At 37.1% G+C, this 21,016-nt stretch overlaps 1 protein-coding gene across 2 annotated transcripts in view; it reads right to left on the bottom strand.

Annotated features, from left to right (window-relative positions):
• Positions 1-21,016, bottom strand: part of JMJD1C (jumonji domain containing 1C) — a 369,469-nt gene that overhangs the window by 247,618 nt on the left and 100,835 nt on the right. The window contains exon 1 of one of the 2 annotated variants that reach the window (XM_063637907.1): positions 9,208-9,271. The exons of the other annotated variant lie outside the window; for it this stretch is intronic. The gene's annotated coding sequence lies outside the window, so the exon portion shown is untranslated. Of the gene's footprint in view, positions 1-9,207; positions 9,272-21,016 lie in introns of those variants that run through there. 2 annotated transcript variants of the gene reach the window in all.

Here is a 21,016-nt window from a genome sequence, read left to right on the forward strand (position 1 = left end):
GTCCCAGCTATTTGGGAGGCTGAGGCAGGAGAATGGCGTGAACCCGGGAGGCAGAGCTTGCAGTGAGCCGAGATCGCGCCACTGCATTCCAGCCTGGGTGATAGAGCAAGATTCCGTCAAAAAAAAAAAAAAAAAAAAAAAAGAAAGAAAGAAAGAAAGAAAGAAAGAAAGAAAGAAAGAAAGAAAGAAAGAAATTCAATCCAAAAAGTAGGAGTCTTTGCTATTTACCAGCTGCAATGTTTAAGGATCAACATGATACAATTAGTTCTTGCTCCCAAGGATAACTACAACTACATTTCAAACAGAGTGCAAGGATAAATATTTGAATAGCAATCCTTATAAAAATACTACCATAACTTTTTAAATTTAAGAAGTTTATACAACGCATGTATGTACATTCTCTCACTTCATTTTTAGCACCTCAATTCTCTCAATTAAATCCTATAAAGTAGGTATTAAATATGTTTTTCAGATGAGAACTCAAGACCCACAAAGATTAAGTGATTTATCTGTTACACAGCTAATACATGGGAGAGTCAGAATTCAAACCTGAGTCTACTTTAATACCAAATGTAGATTTTTTTCTTTTTTTGAGATGGAGTCTTGCTCTGTTGTCCATGCTGGAGTACAGTGGCATGATCTCAGCTCACTGCAACCTCTGCCTCCCAAGCTGAAGCGATTCTCATGCCTCAGCCTCCCAAGTAGCTGGGATTACAGGTGTGCGCCACCAAGCTCAGCTAATTTTTTTGTATTTTTAATACAGATGACGTTTCACCACGTTGGCCAGGCTGGTCTCGAACTTCTGGGCTTGAGAGATCCACCCACCTCAGTCTCCCAAAGTGTGGGGATTACAGGCATGAGCCACAGCGCCCAGCCCCACATGTACATTTAAAAGGAAACAGTACTTGACAATATGGATGGGAGACCAAAAAGCAAAACGTGTATTTTTTAATTCTATAGATGTGAATAATTCTAATGAGAAAATGCAGCAGACACTTCCTGTGAAAGTAGTAACTCTAGTAGTAAAAAGTAGTATCAATATTTGATTTCTCAGGGCCCGACATACATTAGGAACTTATTGTCAGTGGACTGAATAAATGAAGGGGATGAGTAAAACAATGCAGCTACATAGTTTCTGGTGTCCGATTTTTAAAGGACATATATATATAACAGGAGAGAAACATAAATATGCATATTTACAGATTAATATCAATCTTATAAGAATGTTACCAGAATAAACTACATCTTATAAATAATACAAAGGAAAACCAAACAGGCCCATTGGCTGCATAAATTTAGGAGGCTAAACTAGGAAGAAACAAGAATATTACATGGGAAAGATGGTGTAATATTAACAGATGCAGAGAGAATAAACAACTACTCACACCTCCTGTTTTGTATCCATCTTCTCCACCAAGGAGAATTGAATAGAAAACTGGAAAAGGTAGAAGAAACATAGTTAAAAAGTAAATGAAGATCAAATAAGAAGACAGTAAGAGAATATCTAGCCACTTTTAAATTTAGTTTTTGTCTGTAGAGCTTAACTAATCACAGGTCGGAATTAGGCATGTATGCATCTCCAATGTGTGGAAAACAATACTGGAAAAGAATAGTTTCTAATAAGCAATTTTGGACATGAAGAAAAATGTTTCCTAGAAAATATGTATCAAACAATCACAGAAGTTTCAAGTGTAAAAGTTTAATAATCCATCAATATGTGTCCATATCAAAGTCCAGAAGTTTTTATTTGCAAGATGGTTTAAAGGCATAAAAAAAGAAAAAAGGCTACACCAAGAGGTAATTTTATTTCCCTACAAGTGATGTTAAATTTTTATTATCAATAAATTTCTTCTTTTTAGGTAGGCTAGTATAACTAATCCAACACTAGATTTTTTTTTTAAGCAAAATAGTATGGGAAAATATCCTGAAAATATTCTTAGGAATAAAATTTTAAAAAACTCAATAATACAGCACAAGCAGGTACTCATAGCTGGAAAAAACAACCATAACTTATAATATTAACCAACAACTAAAGTAAAATTGATAAAATGTCTTCAAATATATTCCACAGGGCTCTATCCTTACACTTCAGTCAAGACACTTACAAAAGTCCAACTGTGAAATGAATGTAGGACTCAAAAAATAATAACATGCTGGATGATGAGGATTGTAAGGTTTCAACAGATTGAAAAGATGGGTAAAATAAACTAATTTTAAAATAACAGCAAAACCAGTGGTAGCTAACTTAGTGGAAAAAAAAGAAGCTTAATCTAAAGCCAAATATTAGGGAAAGCTGATTAATATGCTAAATTACCAAAGATAAGCTATGCCCCAAAGGTTCAAAATTTGAGTAGGGGTAAAGTAGGGCTAACAGGAAGACTGACCATAGTCTACTGAAGGAGCAGCTAGACTCTCAGATTTCTCCCTGACTCTAGCCTAGCAACTGCCTCCTTTCCCATTATGGTACGAAAAAAAGGTTTATTTCTTAGAAGAGGTTATGAAAGGGTCCCTGGACCAAGAAGCATATTAAAGCAGGTTGAGGGCAGAGATTACCATTGAAACAGAAGGATTAAGTGAAAGCTGACATAATGAAATACGTCTAGGACTAGACCCTCCTTTCATCCTCAGTCTTCTTTCCTCATAGGGCATAACTCTGAAAGCCAGACAAAGCACTGACAGATTTCTTTGGAAACCTAACCACTTTAAAAAATCTAAATACACAGACATTAGGTATTCCCCTATGGAAATGAGCAGATCTCAAATAGATAAGATGACATCCAACAAAGTCCACCCACATGCTCAGAGCTTCCAATGTACTTTTTTAGTGTTACTCTATTACATATGAGTAGTCAGAAAAAATTGTCAGGAATTTCATGTGAAGAAAACATTAGACATAAAATACAGACTAAAACATACACAGAGAAAAATGACAAGAAGAAAACAGACCAAAGAGAAGAAAACAAAACATTAAAAGAAAAAAAAGAATATTCTCAATGAGGTAAGAGGAAAATACCATAATCAAAAGAAAAAGGAAGCTATCAAAATATAACGATTTGGAGAAACAAACAAACAAAAAAAACAGAAAAAAATCTTTAGCAAATTAAATTACGATAGCAGAAATAAAAAATACAATAGGTTTAGAAAAGGAAGCTGAAAATTTTTCCAAGTAGAACATAAAGGAGACAAAGGGAAAAATAGAATCGGTGTGGTTCAATATCCCAACACAAGTTTCAGAAAAGAGAAACATAACAGAGAAAAAAGAAAATCTTAGAAACAATTCAGAAAAACTTTTCAGAACTAAAACTCATAAATTTCAAAACTGAAAAGCAACTCCTCAAAAGCAAAGTGCAACAGATAAAAATCACCTGGCGCAGTGGCTCACGCCTGTAATCCCAGCACTTTGGGAGGCCGAGGCGGGCGGATCATGAGGTCAGGAGATCGAGACCATCCTGGCCAACATGGTGAAACCCCGTCTCTACTAAAAATACAAAAAATTAGCTGGACGTGGAGGCGGGCGCCTGTAATCCCAGTTATTCAGGAGGCTGAGGCAGGAGAATCGCTTGAACCTGGAGGCGAAGGCTGCAGTAAGCCGAGATCGCCCCATTGCACTCCAGCCTGGGCAACAGGAGCAAAACTCTGTCTCAAAAAAAAAAAAAAAAAAAAACTAAAAACAACAACAACAACAAAAAACAGATAAAAATCAATGTACATCTAGGAACGTCATTGTGAAATTTCCAAGCAGAGACACAAGAAAAGATCCCACAAGTTTCTTTTATAAAAAAGATCAAAAACCAGAATGGCATCTGACTAACTTTTTAAACGCAAATTCAGAATCTGGAAGTCACTGAATAATGCTTTCCAAATTCTGAGGAAAAATCATTTATAATCTTTTACCTAGAATTCTATATCCAGTCAGGTCTGAGTCAAGTTTGAGAGTAGAATTAAGATATTTTCAGATGAACGGGCCATCAAGTATATCCTAAATGTAGGGTATTTAAAAAAAAAAAAAAAAAAAGGAGTAAAATATACTCCATCGATACAACAGAATAAACGAAGACAAGAAATCCAGGAAAAGAATCCAGCAAAAGAGTCAAGGAAATCACCAAGATGATAGTCACATAAAATCAAGAGGCCTGGAGGGCCAGCATAGATATAAAGGCCTGAGGAAAGATTTCATAAAGAAGACAAAATTGACAGGATACCTAATATACAAACCTGAATGTACTCAAATGATTTTACATAACTTAGGGAGTATCTGATTAATCAGTGGCAAGTACATATCATTAATTCCAAAAAAATAGTATTTTCCAGGAAATTAAAAGTCAACATATACTAAGTAGCTAATCAAAAACTGTGTTGATATTTTAGAAATAAAACTTTTAAATGTTTACTTTAATGTTCTCTCTTAAGTCTCATGCAGGTTAATTTCTCAAATTACTGATGTTTAATAAGTACTAGCATTTCAAAAGCACAGTCACTACAAACCACTTGTAATTGGAATCTTACTACATACATAAAACAACTCCCATACACAGAAAACTCTAGGAGGGATGGAACTGGCAACCAAAATGAGTGACTGAGGCCAAAGTCTCAACCAATCAAGGTTTATTAAACCAGCTTTAGGGCCCATCCAGGAAAAACCAACACATATGTAACGGTTTTTCCAAAGAGATTTTCAGGAGGTTTCCTATTTATGTGTTTCCTTAAAGCGGAGGAGGCATGTAGGAAGAGGGGCAGGTAGGCAGTAAGGTGAACAGTTAAGTTCCTGTGCGATTTTAATTGGTATCTAGTAAAAACTGTATTTTACATAACATTAGGTGAGTGAAGGAAAAACAGAGTAAAGGAAAAATCAATTCTGCAGACATCTCTGGGTCAGTGGAAGAATGACTGTTCTTGTCTCTGTCCTGCACCTGAGAAGGTAAGATTGTAAATGACATTATCAGTGTGGCACAGAACAGACCTTAGTTTTAGGAGCTTGACTTAGATTGTAGACCTTAAGTTACAATTGGCATGTATCTGTTTGTGGGAGACCAGCAAAGCATTTGCTTTTCAATGATCTGTGGGGGAAGTCTTTCATAGATGCCTGAGGTCTTTTACTTATACATGGGGATCTGGTTAAGGCATAATGTTAGTAACAGCTACTCATTTGAAAGAGTGTGTTGCATGACTCAGACTCCAGGATTAACTTTCCTTTTGCATAAGGAGTCTAGGGGTCCTGGGATTTTTAATTTCCTTTACAGAATCAAGTCTAGGCTGCTCAGCCACACAGTACCTGGCACAGAGGAAGTAATAAATATATATTTGAATAAATGAAAAGATCATATAAGGAAGTGTCTTCTCTAGATATATTAAAAGATCTCACTGCCCCTTCCTAAATGCCAGGAAGGACTGTCAAATATCTATCACAGAAAACTAATCACAAGTAGACCCTAGGTATTCCTACTTTAAAATATTGTAACCATTTATAAATGACCCCACAATACATACAGTGACATATAACATATTACTTCACCAAGGCACAAATTTAATCACATATATTGCATGGCTTTTGTGTACAGGAAATAGCTAAACTATTCATCCACAGTTCAAGACATCTATGGATTTCTCCTAAATCTCATCTTTTTGTGATCTCTACTTAGTCTAACATGATCTACTATTTCTAAGCTAACAAAATGTAACAAAAAAGGTTAACTGTTAATACTGTGAAGGAAATGAAGAGTGAGTGAGGCGAAAGAAAGTGATAATATCTATAAATGTCAGGACCACTGCTAATACCAAGCTGTCATATGAAGAACTGGAAAAACTTTCCATAAGAATCCGAGGCATAATTATTAATGACAGAGCCAGGACTAGAAATCAGTCCTAACTTCTAAGCAAATAAACTTTCCAACATACCTTATTACCCTTTCCTTGAGTTAGCATCTTCTTTTTAAAGACAAAAAATATACTGAGCCCAAACTAGTAATTTTATGTATGTTTTTATTATATATTATTTTATATTATAATACTCTATTTTGGTTTTCATAATACCCCACACTACACTAACTGTTCCAAATTACTTCTTTCTAGGCCCAAGAGAACTCCAGAGCTCTAATGGAGAAAAGTAGATAAGAGCCATATCTTCCAACAGGAAACAATCCTAAGCATTTTCAGGTCTTAAGCACTAATCAACTTTCAGTCAACATTAAAACTACTTTCCACTGTTGAAACCATGGAGAAAGACAATCTTGTTACTAATCAGTCTATGTCCCACTTAATGAAGTAGGTTTGGACTTCTGGTCCTCAGAGCAATGAAAGGATAAACTTCTGTTGTTTCCATCCACCAAATTTGTTGTGATTTGTTATGGCAGCCCTAAGAATCTAATATAGTAAGTTTCACAGATATTATACTGAGTGTAAAAAGCCACTGAATGATTCCAATTATATATTAAGTTCAACAACAGGCAAATCTCATCTTTGGTGACAGAACTGAGATCAGTGGAACAGAGGGGCAGTATAGACTGGGTAGAGGTACCACGTTAACTACAGTGAGTGAGAAACATGGTAGTTACATGAGTAGCTATAAATGTGTCACTGATTTTTTTTTTTTTTTTGAGATGGAGTCTCACTCTTGTCGCCCAGGCTGGAGTAGGTGGCCCGATCTTGGCTCACTGCAACCTCTGCCTCCCGGGTTCAAGCGATTCTCCTGCCTCAGCCTCCTGAGTAGCTGGGATTACAGGTGCCCACCACCACGCCCGGCTAATTTTTGTACTTTTAGTAGAGACAAGGTTTCACCATGTTGGCCAGGCTGGTCTCGAACTCCTGACCTCAGGTGATCCGCCTGCCTGGGCCTCCCAGACTGCTGGGATTACAGGCGTGAGCCACCATACCCGGCGTGATTTTTTTTTTTTTTTTTTTTTTTGAGGCAGAGTGTTACTCTGTTGTCCAGGCTGGAGTGCAGTGGCACAATCTTGGCTCACTGCAACCTCCAACTCCTGGGTTCAAGTGATTCTCCTGCCTCAGCTGGGACTACAGGTGTGTGCCACCATGCCCAGCTAATTTTTTGTATTTTTAGTAGAGACAGGGTTTCACCATGTTAGCCAGTATGGCCTCGATCTCCTGACCTCGTGATCCCACCTACCTTGGCCTCCCAAAGTGCTGGGATTACAGGCATAAGCCACCGCGCCTGGCCAGATTTTTCTTTTTTTTTTTTTTTAAATAGAGAAAAGATCTTGGCCATGTTGCCCAGACTGCTCTTGAACTCCTGAGAACTCCTGAGCTCCAGCTATTTGCCCACCTCAGCTTCCCAAAGTGCTGGGATTACAGGCTTGAACCACCATGCCCAGCCAAAAATGTGTTTTTTAAAAACACGAAGAGCTAGGTGCAACTGACCCTGGAACAATTCAGAGGTTGGAACTGAGGACACCCCGCCCAGTCAAAAAGCTGAGTGTAATTTTTGACTCCCCATAAAATTAACTGGTAATAGCCTACTGTTGACTGGAAGTCTTAACAATGACATAAAGTCAATTAACAAATATTTTGTATGTCTATTATGTACTGTATTCTTACAGTAAAGTAAGCTAGAGAAAAAAGTTATTATGAGCAAAAGAAAATACATTTACAGTACTGTACTTATTGATCCCTAAATTTCTGTTCTATGGTATCATTTGAGGTTTGCGAGATTGCACTAAACATCATTAAAAATTATGCAAGGACTGCGAGAGATCATTTCTTACTGCAATATGGTATTTAGCGGAGAGGTGAACTACTCACATGGAGATGTTGGCATCACACTGAGTTTTAAGCAGACATTCGCAACATTTGAGTTCAACACAGTAAAAACAGGAGGTGGCTAAAAAATTATCACAGCATGTACTAAAGTTAATTTTATGCAGTTATGAGTTAATACTGCATCTGTTTGTTTATATTTCTCTCTACTGTAAATAGTGCCATGTCACGTCTCTGTGTGGGTAAAGTTCTGATATTTTAACTTTTTAAATAGATTTGTGTATATTTTATGGTAGCGAATGATAAAACTAAGATGTACATATATTTTATGCATTTATGACATACCTAACATTTCCTTAATTTTTAAAAATATTTCTAGGCTACATGGTTCATCTATGAGTTTTTTCAAATTGCTGCAAATCTCTAAAATATTTTGCAATATATTTACTTAAAAGTATCTGCATATAAATTGACTCTCAAAAGTTCAAACCCACATTGTTCAAGTGTCAACTGCACATAAGAATAGTGTATACGAGGGATGATACTGATTTAATTAAAATAAGAAAATGGCCAAAACACAAAAAGAGAGTATTATCAAAACAATACCACAAAGTAGTTGCTAAATAAATTCCTATTGAAAGACTAAGTAGTTCAGTGTTATCTTAAGACAAGCCATTTTAATCAGGCGGACAAAGATATACAACACAATTTATAAATTTTAGAATGGTCTCATCTACAAAAGCGTATGTATATGTGTGTTATCTCTTAAAGAGGTAACAGGAAAAGAGGTCAAAGACAAGCAACCTTCACTATTTTGACGAGACAGAACTGTTTGGACTTTACCTGGTCTGCTGTTGAATATCAGAAAAGGTTATTATTCCCTTTATGTTTTGCTACCTTAAATATATGGTATTCATGATAAATTTACCCCTGTTAAATAACATTCTTAAAATTTATGACATATTATAGTTTAATATGTGTAGATTTTAAGATAGGTTTTCTGAGCAGAATTACAAAATAGAGACATAATCTCATATTGTAGGAAAATTGTGGGCAACTACTGGGAAGAAGGAAATCTTAGATTTATTCAGTAAAATAGTTTGCTAAACTTCTTTCTGGTGGGGGAAAGATTCTTCATAGCTATCTTATGCTGCCAGGTAACTTTTCTGAGCTGAGACAAAAAACGGTTATCAAGTGATAAGATAATGAAAAAGTTTTTTTTTTCCTTGATAAGAAATACTAAGAAATCTAAATAAAGCAAATATTTTAACTTTAGGAAGTATTTCAACTTTTCTCCCTGGATTTTTCTGCCAATTCAGATTAAAAGCTGAATGAAAGAGTCAAAAATGTTTGTGGTAAAAATTAGAGAATTTCAAAATTGCTAACACTGAAAAATACCAGATAAACCAAAGATAAAACGTTACTTGATTCTATTTAAATGTGAAAAAGAACCATAGGGAAGAGTAACTGATAAATACTGAAAGAATGAAAAATACCTACTTTTGGCCGGGCGCGGTGGCTCACGCTTGTAATCCCAGCACTTTGGGAGGCCGAGGTCAGGAGATCGAGACCAGGTGAAACCCGTCTCTACTAAAAAAAAAAAAATACAAAAAAATTAGCCGGGCGTGGTGGAGGGTGCCTGTAGTCCCAGCTACTCGGAGAGGCTGAGGCAGGAGAATGGCGTGAACCCGGGAGGCGGAGCTTGCAGTGAGCCGAGATTGAGCCACTGCACTCCAGCCTGGGCGACAGAGCGAGACTCTGTCTCAAAAAAAAAAAAAAAAAAAAAAAAAGAAAAATACCTACTTTTACAAAGACATTTGGATTTCTTAAAAGTATGTTATCAATACTGTACTTTTTTTTTTTTTTTTGACACAGAGTCTTGTACTGTCGACCAGGCTGGAGTGCAGTGGCGCGATCTCGGCTCACTGCAAGCCCTGCCTCCTGGGTTCATGCCATTCTCCTGCCTCAGCCTCCCTCCCAAGTAGCTGAAACTGTAGGCACCCGCCAACCCGCCCAGCTAATTTTTTGTATTTTTAGTACAGACAAGGTTTCACTGTGTTAACCAGGATGGCCTCGATCTCCTGACCTCGTGATCTGCCTGCCTCGGCCTCCCAAAGTGCTGGGATTACAGGTGTGAGCCATGCACCCAGCCAATACTGTATATTTTCTAGTATTAAACACTAAGAAAACTGAATCTACTAAACATTCTTAGTAAACAGTTTCTCTTTTTTTAAACTTAAAATGTATATTTTAGTCTGTGTATTACATATTCTGATTTAAAAATATCAATTTAGAGATCTCAAGTCTAACCAGGATCACCATAAGGCTAGAGTTTGTTCCCCATAATTTTCTCAACTCTCATAATGTGAGCACCGTGCTTAAAAGGTAACTGTGATTCCAGTTATTTAGACATACAAGAAAAATCAAGATGCGGCCGGGCGCGGTGGCTCACGCTTGTAATCCCAGCACTTTGGGAGGCCGAGGCGGGTGGATCACGAGGTCAGGAGATCGAGACCACGGTGAAACCCCATCTCTACTAAAAATACAAAAAAATTAGCCGGGCGTGGTGGCAGGCGCCTGTAGTCCCAGCTACTCGGGTGGCTGAGACAGGAGAATCACTTGAGCCCAGGAGGCAGAGGCTGTAGTGAGCTGAGATCAGGCCACTGCACTCCAGCCTGGGCGATACAGTGAGACTCTATCTCAAAAAAAAAAAAAAAAAAAAAAATCATTCCAACACTAGAGAAAAAAAAAAGCTGTCTTGGATGAATTGACAAATAATAGGTTGGTATTCCCAACAAGGCCTTAAAAGTGAACTGAATTTAAGTGCATTTTTGCTTTATGTGCTGTGCCAACTTTGCATTTTAATCCTCTTCAGGATACAACTCCACTGACTTTGCAAATGACTAAATGTAACAGTATGACTTTGTGTAAAAATATGGTTACTTAGAAAACCCCACTTAAGAATAAAATTTTTCCTTATATAAAATGACTTTACTATTAATATACAGTATCACAGGTATTATATATCAGATATACCTCATTATGATCAAATCTTTAAATTTTAGTGTCATTATTCATTTTTAAAAAGCTGCCAGTTTACTAAATTATATAACCCTTCTCCATCTAATAAAACCTATCAGAAAGTACCAATATGAAAGATTAACTATTATATGATATTAATAAAAAGTTATCAATTATGCTTCCTTTAAAGCTTTTATATATCAAAATATGAAACTAGTTCTCACTTGTAATATAACTGGTATTACAAACCATTAGTTCATTTCATGTGGATTTAGCAAAACTTTATTATAGGTGTTTGATTTTTAAATTTTAATTTAGCATATTCTTGGAACTACTGATACTGAATATGACCTTTAAAAAAATCTTTTTATTTTTGTAAGGTGATAGGTACACACAGCCAAAACTTTCAACCATAATCCTCTGGAAGAACTAATTCAGTATATAAACCTAAGACATACAAAACTGTAAAATGAAACTATGTAAGATCGTATTCCTTAAATTTTCCTTAAAATCTTCTTCTTATAATCTAACACAATGAAAAAACAACTGCGATGCCCTACAGAAAATAAGCACCTGCAGAAAAAGATACAGTCTGGCAACTGCTGATACTATCAATTCATCACTTCATTCTTAAACATTAAGGCAACTCCTTCCCCTTCCTGTACACTCGATCCATGAAGTTGAAGAAAACAGAGCTTACAGTGTTTTTGCTGAACTCCCTCAACTACACAGCTGAACCCCCACAACTACACAGCTGAACCCATTTCATTCTCTAAAGAAATACTGTCCTTCAGAGAAGAGGCTTTAAAGTGGATTCATGCAGTATCCTGCTCTTAGCGAGTTCCAGATAGGATAACTGCTCTGTGATGCATTTAACCCCTATCAAAAAGCCTCTATTAAAAAATAAAAAAGCCAACCAAAGATGATACTTGCGATTAAATAACACTAAAATAAGAGAAACTTATAACAATGTTTAAATTGTACAAGGAAAACATGATCATAGAATAAATAACACACATCAAACCCTAGTAACAATTAACTACATAGCCAAAGACATTTTAAATCTCAAAGTAAAACATAATTCACAAAACAATCAGCATTTATCTTAGGTTTTTTTTTTTAATAATAAACATTTAAAAGTCAGCTGAATTGCAATCCGTAATTGCAGGAAAAATCTATCTCATTTTATCCATGTTTTTCAATGTATCCTTAATATTTTAGAGAGCATGTGATATTATAAAAAAAGAATTTAAACATTTCTTTGGCATGTTACTAAAGCATGAAAGGCCTGTCAAATAACAAGGGGAAAACTGTCTTTTTGGCTGATCATGCTGTGCTGGCAATTTCTCAAACATCTGCTAAAGGTCAGATTTCCACTGCATGGAACCAATCAATGGAACTATACAATTCTCCTACCACTTTAAGAAGCTAAACAAAGAACACTATTTTACATAAGTAATGAAATATAACTTAGCTTTGTAATGAATTGTGGCAAAGCCTACCCCCTTATCACAGAATTCACACATTTTAAAAATGCTTACAAAATTCTATTTGCTAAATTTTAACCTGTTTACTGTATTCATCAAATATGTATACAAAACTCTAATTTTCCTTTGGTAAAAACTAAACAATTGATTTTTCAATTTCACACTGCAAAAAGTGCTGCATGTTCAAATAAAATTTTAAGGATGATTTTAACAATAAATATTTATCATTTTTTTCACTAGTCTGAAAACATCTAACAGTGGGTCACTAAGAAGACAGAAGCACTTTGCAACTAACTCACATTACTAGGTGACTGAGTTTACACAAGAAGCTACGTTGTTAAAACTAAACTTGTCACAGGATCATACTGATTTCTCCGTGATCAAAGTGACTGATGGCACCTACTTTGAAAAATTTTTTACCCAAACCATCTTGAAAATATTTCACAGCCTACAACTCAGGAAACTTGCCCAATTATTTAAACAAGTAATTGAATGCAACCGGTTATCAAAGAATTGAAGTTAAATATTTGTTAAGAAGCACGCTCAATGTACATACATAGATGACGTACTACTATATTGGGTTTTTAAGAGCAGAAATTAAATTAAAGCTCAACTTAAAATGCTTTTTCCTTCAAAGTACCACCCTATGTAGTTAAATACTCAAATTGCTACCAAACTTTTAGTAACTATATTATGGCTATAAAGTGATGATAAAGATTTAAAATATGCCCCTTTTTATAAGCCTGCCCAATTACAAATGAACAATTTTAAATTCTGGATTAAAACACTTTGCCCAATGGCCCTCATAAAATTAGTGAGCAAAATCTGAAAAATCAAGTGACTACACAAAGACTTGTTAAAAAGCTTAATGTTAACATTTTCATAACAAAGTAATCTTGTGCCTCATTTAAAAATATGGTGAAGCTGACTAGGAAACGGATGGATAAAACTGTCTCTGTGATTATGCTATATTCTACAGAAGTTCCATCATGTTGTATATGTTAAATATTTCCTTCCAAACAATGAAAAAATAAAGAATTTACTTCCGATGAAACTTGTATTAAGAAAGTTAGGTCCTAAACAATCCACTCCCTTAAGGAACACTGCAAGGCAACTGGAATAAGCCAGTTATTGTCAACAATTAGACCAGTATCATTTTCCTGTGTAACACAGACAAGTTTTTATTTTTCAATGAACTCAACTATTTCAGGTCATAATTTTGCTCTAATAAACCTAATGACTTTATAGAGGCTTAAAATTTAATTCTAAAGAAAGATCAACATTGAAACTACGTTAAATATTTTCCAAAAATATTCTCATCATAGAAAGATAAATAACCCTTAGCTTTTAAGGGGCCTAAATTGAAATCATATTCTGTTTTATTCTGTTAGAGCAGTAGCTCAATAATTTAGGTATGCATCAGAACCTAATTGAGGGCTTTTAAAGCAAACTGCTTAGCCATACCACTATAGTTTCTCATTCAGAAGATCTGAGGCAGGATCAGATAATTTGCATTTCAAACAAATTCCCAAGTAATGCCAATGCTACCTGGTCTGGGGACCACACTTTAAAAATTACCATACTAGAGAATACTTATAAAATGCAACCTGACAAAATATCTAATCTATCCTGCATACAGTTTTGAAATTAATCTTCCCTTTAACCACATTTAAGAGGCACTAATTGGTTATTCAGAAATTATCCTATGATTTTCCACTGCCAATAACATCCAAATTTATTATGTCTAGTACTGCAGGTACAACAAATAAAACAATTAGATTTAATCTCAATTTTCCTTTATGGCTCAAAGGAAAGGATACCTTCACAATTTTTTCTTAAAGCCATGCCAAAACCAGTTAATATTTTCTATGCACTTATGTATCAGACATTATCACATGCTGAGTTACAAACAATAAAAGGCTTACAGTAGAGAAATACTAAAAATAAATTTAAAAGGCCACCCTACTGAAAGGACAGACATATAAACAAATAATTAAAATATCATGTGGGGGTTTCTGCTTCCTGTATATTTGAGAACAGCATCAACCATTCCCATTAAAAATCTAGATAAGGGGCCTGGCATGGTGGTTCATGCCTGTAATCCCAGCATTTTGGGAGGCCGAGGCAGGGGATCACGAGGTCAGGAGTTCGAGACCAGCCTGGCCAATGTAGTGAAACTCTGTATTAAAAATACAAAAATTAGCCAGGCATGGTGGCACGCGCCTGTAGTCCCAGCTACTCAGAAGGCTGAGGCAGGAGAATCACTTGAACCCAGGAGGCAGGGGTGGCAGTGAGCCGAGATCGTGCCACTGCACTCCAACCTGGGCAACAGAGTGAGACTCCATCTCAAAAAAAAAAAAAAAAAAAAATCTAGATAAGGACCGGGCACAGTGACTCCTGTCTGTAATCCTAATACTTTGGGAGGCTGAGGCGGGTGAATCACCTGAGGTCAGGAGTTCGAGACCAGCCTGACCAACATGGTGAAACCTCGTCTCTACTAAAAAATACAAAAATTAGCTGGGCATGGTGGCAGGCACCTGTAATCCCAGCTATTCAGGAGTCTGAGGCAGGAGAATGGCTTGAACCCGGGAGGCAGAGGTTGCAGTAAGCCAAGATCACAGCATTGCACTCCAGCCTGGGCCACAGAGCAAGACTGTCTCGAAAAAAAAAAAAAATCTAGATAAGACATACTTTAAGTTTAGGGGTTTTAAGCCATGTACTAATAAAACAGACAAGAATTACTGAGCCAAGACCTGAAAAGGTGAGAAACCCAGGGACAGAAATAAGCAAAGCACTGTCAGCTACTTTTGTCCTGGGGTTGAAGGGCCAAGAAATACACTTGGTGGCTTCCACAGAGTAGATCTAAAAAAGTCCAAATCTAGGGTCCAACAAAGGTAAAGACCCTGATTGAGTTAGAATTCAGAAAGGCTGTATCCTGGGAGCAAAAGTGACCCAGAATTAAGTCAGTTCCTCTATGGTCTGCAGTCCAGCTTTGAGTAATCAAGGTGGCTTAGAAAACCTCAAATCACACCAAGAAAAGGATAGTTAATCGGACAACCCCTATCACCAGGCACCTGGATGAAAGAAATACAAATCCTCTATGAAAAAAAAAAAACAAAAAGGCCAGGCGTGGTGGCTCCCGCCTGTAATCCCAGCACTTTGAGAGGCCAAGGCGGGCAGATCCCAAGGTCAGGAATTCGAGAGCAGCCTGGCCAATATGGTGAAACCCCGTCTCTACTAAAAATACAAAATTAGCCAGGCATGGTGGTGCGTGCCTGGAGTCCCAGCTACTCAAGAGGCTGAGGCAGGAGAATCGCTTGAACCCAGGAGGCAGAAGTTGCAGTGAACCGAGATCACGCCACTGCACTCCAGCCTAAGCAATAGAGGAGACGCTGTCTCAAAAAAAAAAAAAAAAAAAAATCACCCCAGACAATAAGTTATTTCTACAACTAATTTTTCAAATGAAGGGCCCAGCACACAATCACAGATAAACAAGTACATGAGAAAATAAGGTGACATGAAGAAAAACCAGCAGAATCAATAAACAACAAAATTTGTAAGTATTTCTGTAAAACTAAATGCCAACAAAAGTACCACATATGAAAATTTGTGAACACAGAAGAATAAAGGGGAAAATCTAAAGGCTCAAATGGGCCTTTAAGGCCCATTTAAAGACTAAAAAAGCGCTGGGCACAGGGGCTCACACCCTGTAATCCCAGCAGTTTGGGAGGCAGAGGTAGGTGTAGCATAGATCGCTTGAACTTTGTAGTTCAAGACCAGCCTGGACAACATGGCAAAACCCCGTCTTCACATAAAATACAAAAATTAGCCAGGCATGGTGGCACATGCCTTTAGTCCCAGCTACGTGGGGGGGGGGGGGGGGGGGGGGGGTGAGGCAGGAGGATCACTTGAGCCCGGGAATCTGAGGAGGCAATGAGCCATCTTCACACCAGCCTGGTTAACAAAACGAGACCCAGTCTCAAAAAAAAAAAAAAAAAAGGAGGCTTGGAAAGAATTAAAGAATTAATTAAGAATCCACCTGACAAAATTAGAGAACTACAAAACAGACAAACTCTAAGAAAGTAAAAGGAAAGAAAATAAAGAACAGAGCAGAAATCAACAAAGTACAAAACAAACAAAATCAACAAAGTACAAAACAAACATTGTATAATGGAGACCGAAAAACCAAAACTTGCATTTGTGAAAATATTAATGAAACTGACAACTTTCTGGTGAGACTAAAAAACCCCAGCAAGACAAAAAAATGAAAAAGACACTGCAGCAGATCTTACACACATTGCTTATAAGATGCAAACTCAGGCCAGGTGCGGTGGCTCACGCTTGTAATCCCAACACTATGGGAGGCCAAGGCGGGTGGATCACCTGAGGTCAGGAGTTCGAGACCAGCCTGACTAACATGGTGAAACCCCGTCTCTACTAAAAATACAAAGTTAGCCGGGCGTGGTGGCTCATGCCTGTAATCCCAGCTACTCAGGAGGCTGAGGCAGGAGAATCGCTTGAATCTGGGAGGCAGAGGTTGAGGTGAGCCAAGATTGTGCCATTGCACTCCAGCCTGGGCAAGAAGAGTGAAACTCCGTCTCAAAAAAAAAAAAAAAAAGATGCAAACTTAGATGGCAAAACTATATAGAGCAAAGCAAGAAAATTATTGCCATAAAGTTGGCAATTATCTCTAGGTAGAAGAAAAGATTTGTGACGGTTGGGAAGTTGAACTGGTGGAGGTTCTGGAATGCTGGCAATATTCTAGTTCTTGATCTGGGGGATAGTTACACAGGTGTTCTTCAGAATCATTAGTTGAGTTGTACCTTTGTACTTTGTGTACTTTTTCTGTTATTATTTTGAACTGCTGTGCTCCTTCCCCCCAGTTAATATACTTAAGTCCTAACCCCTGATGTGACTGACTATATTTGGAGATAGGACCTTTAAGGAGATAATTAAGAATAAATGAGATCATATGGGTGAGACCCTGAAGTGAAATCTGATTAAGACTGGAGTACTTACAAGAGGAAGAAATACCTGAGCTTCACTTCCTCTTTGCTTCTCTTACCCTGTCACACACAAGAGAAGGCCATGTGAGGACTTGGGAAGAGAGCAGCCTTCTGCAACCCAGGAAGGGAGCTCACACTAGAAACCAACCCTGACAGCACTGTGATCTTGAATTTGTGGCCTCCAGAACTGTTAGAAAATTAATTTCTGTTTTTAAGCTACCAATGATATTTTGCTATGGCAACCCTAGCAAACTAACACAGTCCCGTTTCACTTTTTAAAAGATTAAAAATACAAGGTGATAAATTTAAAGATAGAAATACAATGAAACATTTTTTGAGATCACAGAAGAGAGAGATGCCATTTATTATAAAAACAATGTGTATTTAAAAAGAAGGGGCTGGGCACAGTGGCTCACACTTGTAAACCCAGCACTTTGGGAGGCCGAGGTGGGTGGATCACCTGAGGCTGGTAGTTCAAGACCAGCCTGGCCAACATGGTGAAATCCCAGTTCTACTAAAAATAACAAAAATTAGCCGTGTGTGGTCGTGCGCGCCTGTAATCCCAGCTACTTGGGAGGCTGAGGCAGGAGAATCGCTTGAACCCAGGAGGTGGGGTTGCAGTGAGCCGACTGCACTCCAGCCTGGGCAACAGAGCAGGACTCTGTCTCATGTCTCATTTAAAAATAAAAAAAAGGAACACTTGCCATTTGCTCATGTTAATATGGCAAATAATAGATCTATTTTACCTTTTTCACACTTTTGCTTACAAGATTTTCTCTATCTGGAATATCTTATATTTTCTACTCAGCCCAAGCACTTTTCTTCAGAACTTTAATTCTAATCATATATATTCAAAGCAGGAGTCTCTACTGTAGACCCACTCAATGAACATTAAATGTACTGGACTTACAAACTATATGCTTTTTGCATAGAGAGCACGAGGGCAATACTATGCTTCCTGAATTTGATTACCACAAAAATAAATAGTGGAATTTGGGAAAGTTTAAATCATGGGCACAAAAAATATTCTAATGGATGATACAGACTTTAACATTCCATACTAACGAGAGGGCAGTTTAGTGAAAAGGTATTCACATGTACTTTTTAAAAAAATTGTGATAAAATGTGTAATATAAAGTTATTCTAACCATTTTTCAATGTATAATTTAATGGCACTAAAATAACTTTCACACCCTATGCAACTGTCGCCACTGTTACCAAAACTTTTCTTTTTTTTTTTTTTTTTGAGACTGAGTTTTCGCTTGTCACCCAGGCTGGAGTGCAATGGCACGATATCAGCTCACTGCAAACTTTGCCTCCCGGGTTCAAGCAATTCTCCAGCCTCAGTCCCCTGAGTAGCTGGGATTAACAAACATGTGCCACCACACCCGGCTAATTTTTGTATTTTTAGTAGAAATGGGGTTTCACCATGTTAGCCAGGCTGTTCTTGAACTCCTGACCTCGGGTGATATGCCCAGCTCGGCCTCCCAAAGTGCTAGGATTACAGGCGTGAGGCACCGCATCCGGCCCAAAATAGGAACTCCCTAATAGGAAGTCTGCATCCGTTAAGCAATAACTCCTCATTCTCATCTCCCCTCATCCCCTGGTAATCACTAATTTTTTTCGTCATCCCAAATAGGAACTCTGCATCCATTAAGCAGTAACTCCTCATTCTCATCTCCCCTCATCCTCCGGTAATCACTAATTTACTGTCTCTATGAATTTGCCTGTTCTGGATTTAAGTGGAATAATATAGTATCTGTCCTTTTGTGTCTGGCTTACTTCACATAGTATAGTGTTTTTAAGGATTATCCATATGTTGTATCATGCCTCAGAACTTCATTCCTTTTTAGGCACCAATGATATTCCACTGTATTATATAGCCACCTCACTTTATTTACCAATTCCTCTGTTGCTGGACATTTGGGTTATTTCTGCCTTTTGTCTATTGTGAATAATGGTACTGGCATACAAGTATCTGTTTGAGTCTTTCAGTTCTTTTGGATAAATATGTAGAATTGAAATTGCTGAGTCATACGGTAATTCCATGTTTAGCTTTTCGAGGAATTGCCAAGCTGTTTTCAACAGTGGCTAAACCATTTTACATTCCCACCATCAATGTATGAAGGTTCCAATTTCTCCAATCCTCTCCAACACTTGATATTTTCCAGGTTTTGTATTTTTTTAAAAAATTATAGTCATATTAGTGAGTTTGAAGCTCACAGTGGTTTTGATTTACATTTGCGTAAAAATACTGAGGATCTTGCCTTATGTTTAACGGCCATTTTTATATCTTTGTAGAAATTTCTATTCAAGCCCTTTTCCCATTTTAAAATTGGGTTGTTTTCCTGTTGTTGAGTTTTAGAAGTTCTTTATATATTCTGCATATTAAACCATTGTCAGACATATGATTGTGTGTATTTTTTTTAATTAAAAAATGGATTTTTAGAGACAAGATCTTACTGTCGGCATTATCATGGTTCACTGTAACCTCATGGACTGAAGCGACTGAAGGTGTAAACCTCCTGCACCTCAGCCTCCTGAGAAGCAGCTGGGACTACAGGTACAAACCACCATACCCAGCTAATTTTTTTTTTTTTTTTAAGTAGAGACAGTGTCTCGCCATATTGTCCACGCTGATCTTGAACTCCTGATCTCAAGCAATACTCCTGCCATGGCCTCCCAAAGTGATGGGATTACAGACATGAGCCACTGCACATGGCCTGTATTTTTGAAATGAAAATCAAAATGACACTTCTTCATATAAAACTATTGTTTATATGGAAAAATCAGTGTTGTTTTAAAGTGGCTTGCTCAACATCATCTTTAACTTACATAAAAACCATTATTATTTCTTTCTTTCTTTTTTTGAGACAGGGTCTCATTCTGTTGCCTGTGCTGGAGTACAATGATGCGACTGTGGCTCACTGCAGCCTCGACCTCCTGGGCTCAAGCAATCCTCCTACCTCAGCCTCCCAAGTAGCTGGGATTACAGGTGTGAGCCACCATGCTTGGCCCAAAACCCATTATTTTAAATAATCTGGATCTGTCATTCAGACCTGAACATCATAAAAGGTATTACAATTTCTTGAGAAAAAAGTATAAACTGCTCAATCAGCAAAAGCAAACTCTGGACACCAGATTTTCTTTACTCAGAGAAATAAAAGTGATGATACATTTGGGGTGTTATAAGACCACATTCAAATCTGCAATGGGACATCAAGAAAAATTTTTCAGAACTGAACACAATCAATGAGAAGTTAGAAATCCTTCTGCCACTATTTCTCATGCTGAAACATTCAACCCTTCAGCTTTTAACTGTGGCTGCTCACCGACTTAACAGCTTGAAAATATCTTTCCGTAATTTCTACTCTATCACACATAAACACCCAGAACTGTAGGACACAGGCACTAACTACTTAATTGCCATTTCTAATTTTAGAAATTCATTTTACTTTCTGGGAAAAAATAAAAGTGGAAAAGATGGGAACCCTGAAGTAAAATATAGGTATAAATACAGATAAAATTTTGAACAACTGCAAATAATATATTTCCTTTAAACTGACATGAAACTATACTATATCCTTAAATTACAAAAAATTTTATAACTAAACTTTGATATAGTCAGGCATGTAGGGGAGGCCAGAAAGCCAAAAATTTTAGGTGCATTTTAAAACACAGTAAAAAATTCAGTGGTAGTTTAGATCTTATGAGATTAAAAGTCTCTATACAATCTACAAAGAAATAAGGAGTGATGAAACTGCTCCTGTGAATTCTCTAAACCATGTCCAAATT

Source organism: Symphalangus syndactylus, chromosome 4, assembly GCF_028878055.3.
Source record: "Symphalangus syndactylus isolate Jambi chromosome 4, NHGRI_mSymSyn1-v2.1_pri, whole genome shotgun sequence".
Classification (NCBI taxonomy): Eukaryota; Metazoa; Chordata; class Mammalia; order Primates; family Hylobatidae; genus Symphalangus; species Symphalangus syndactylus.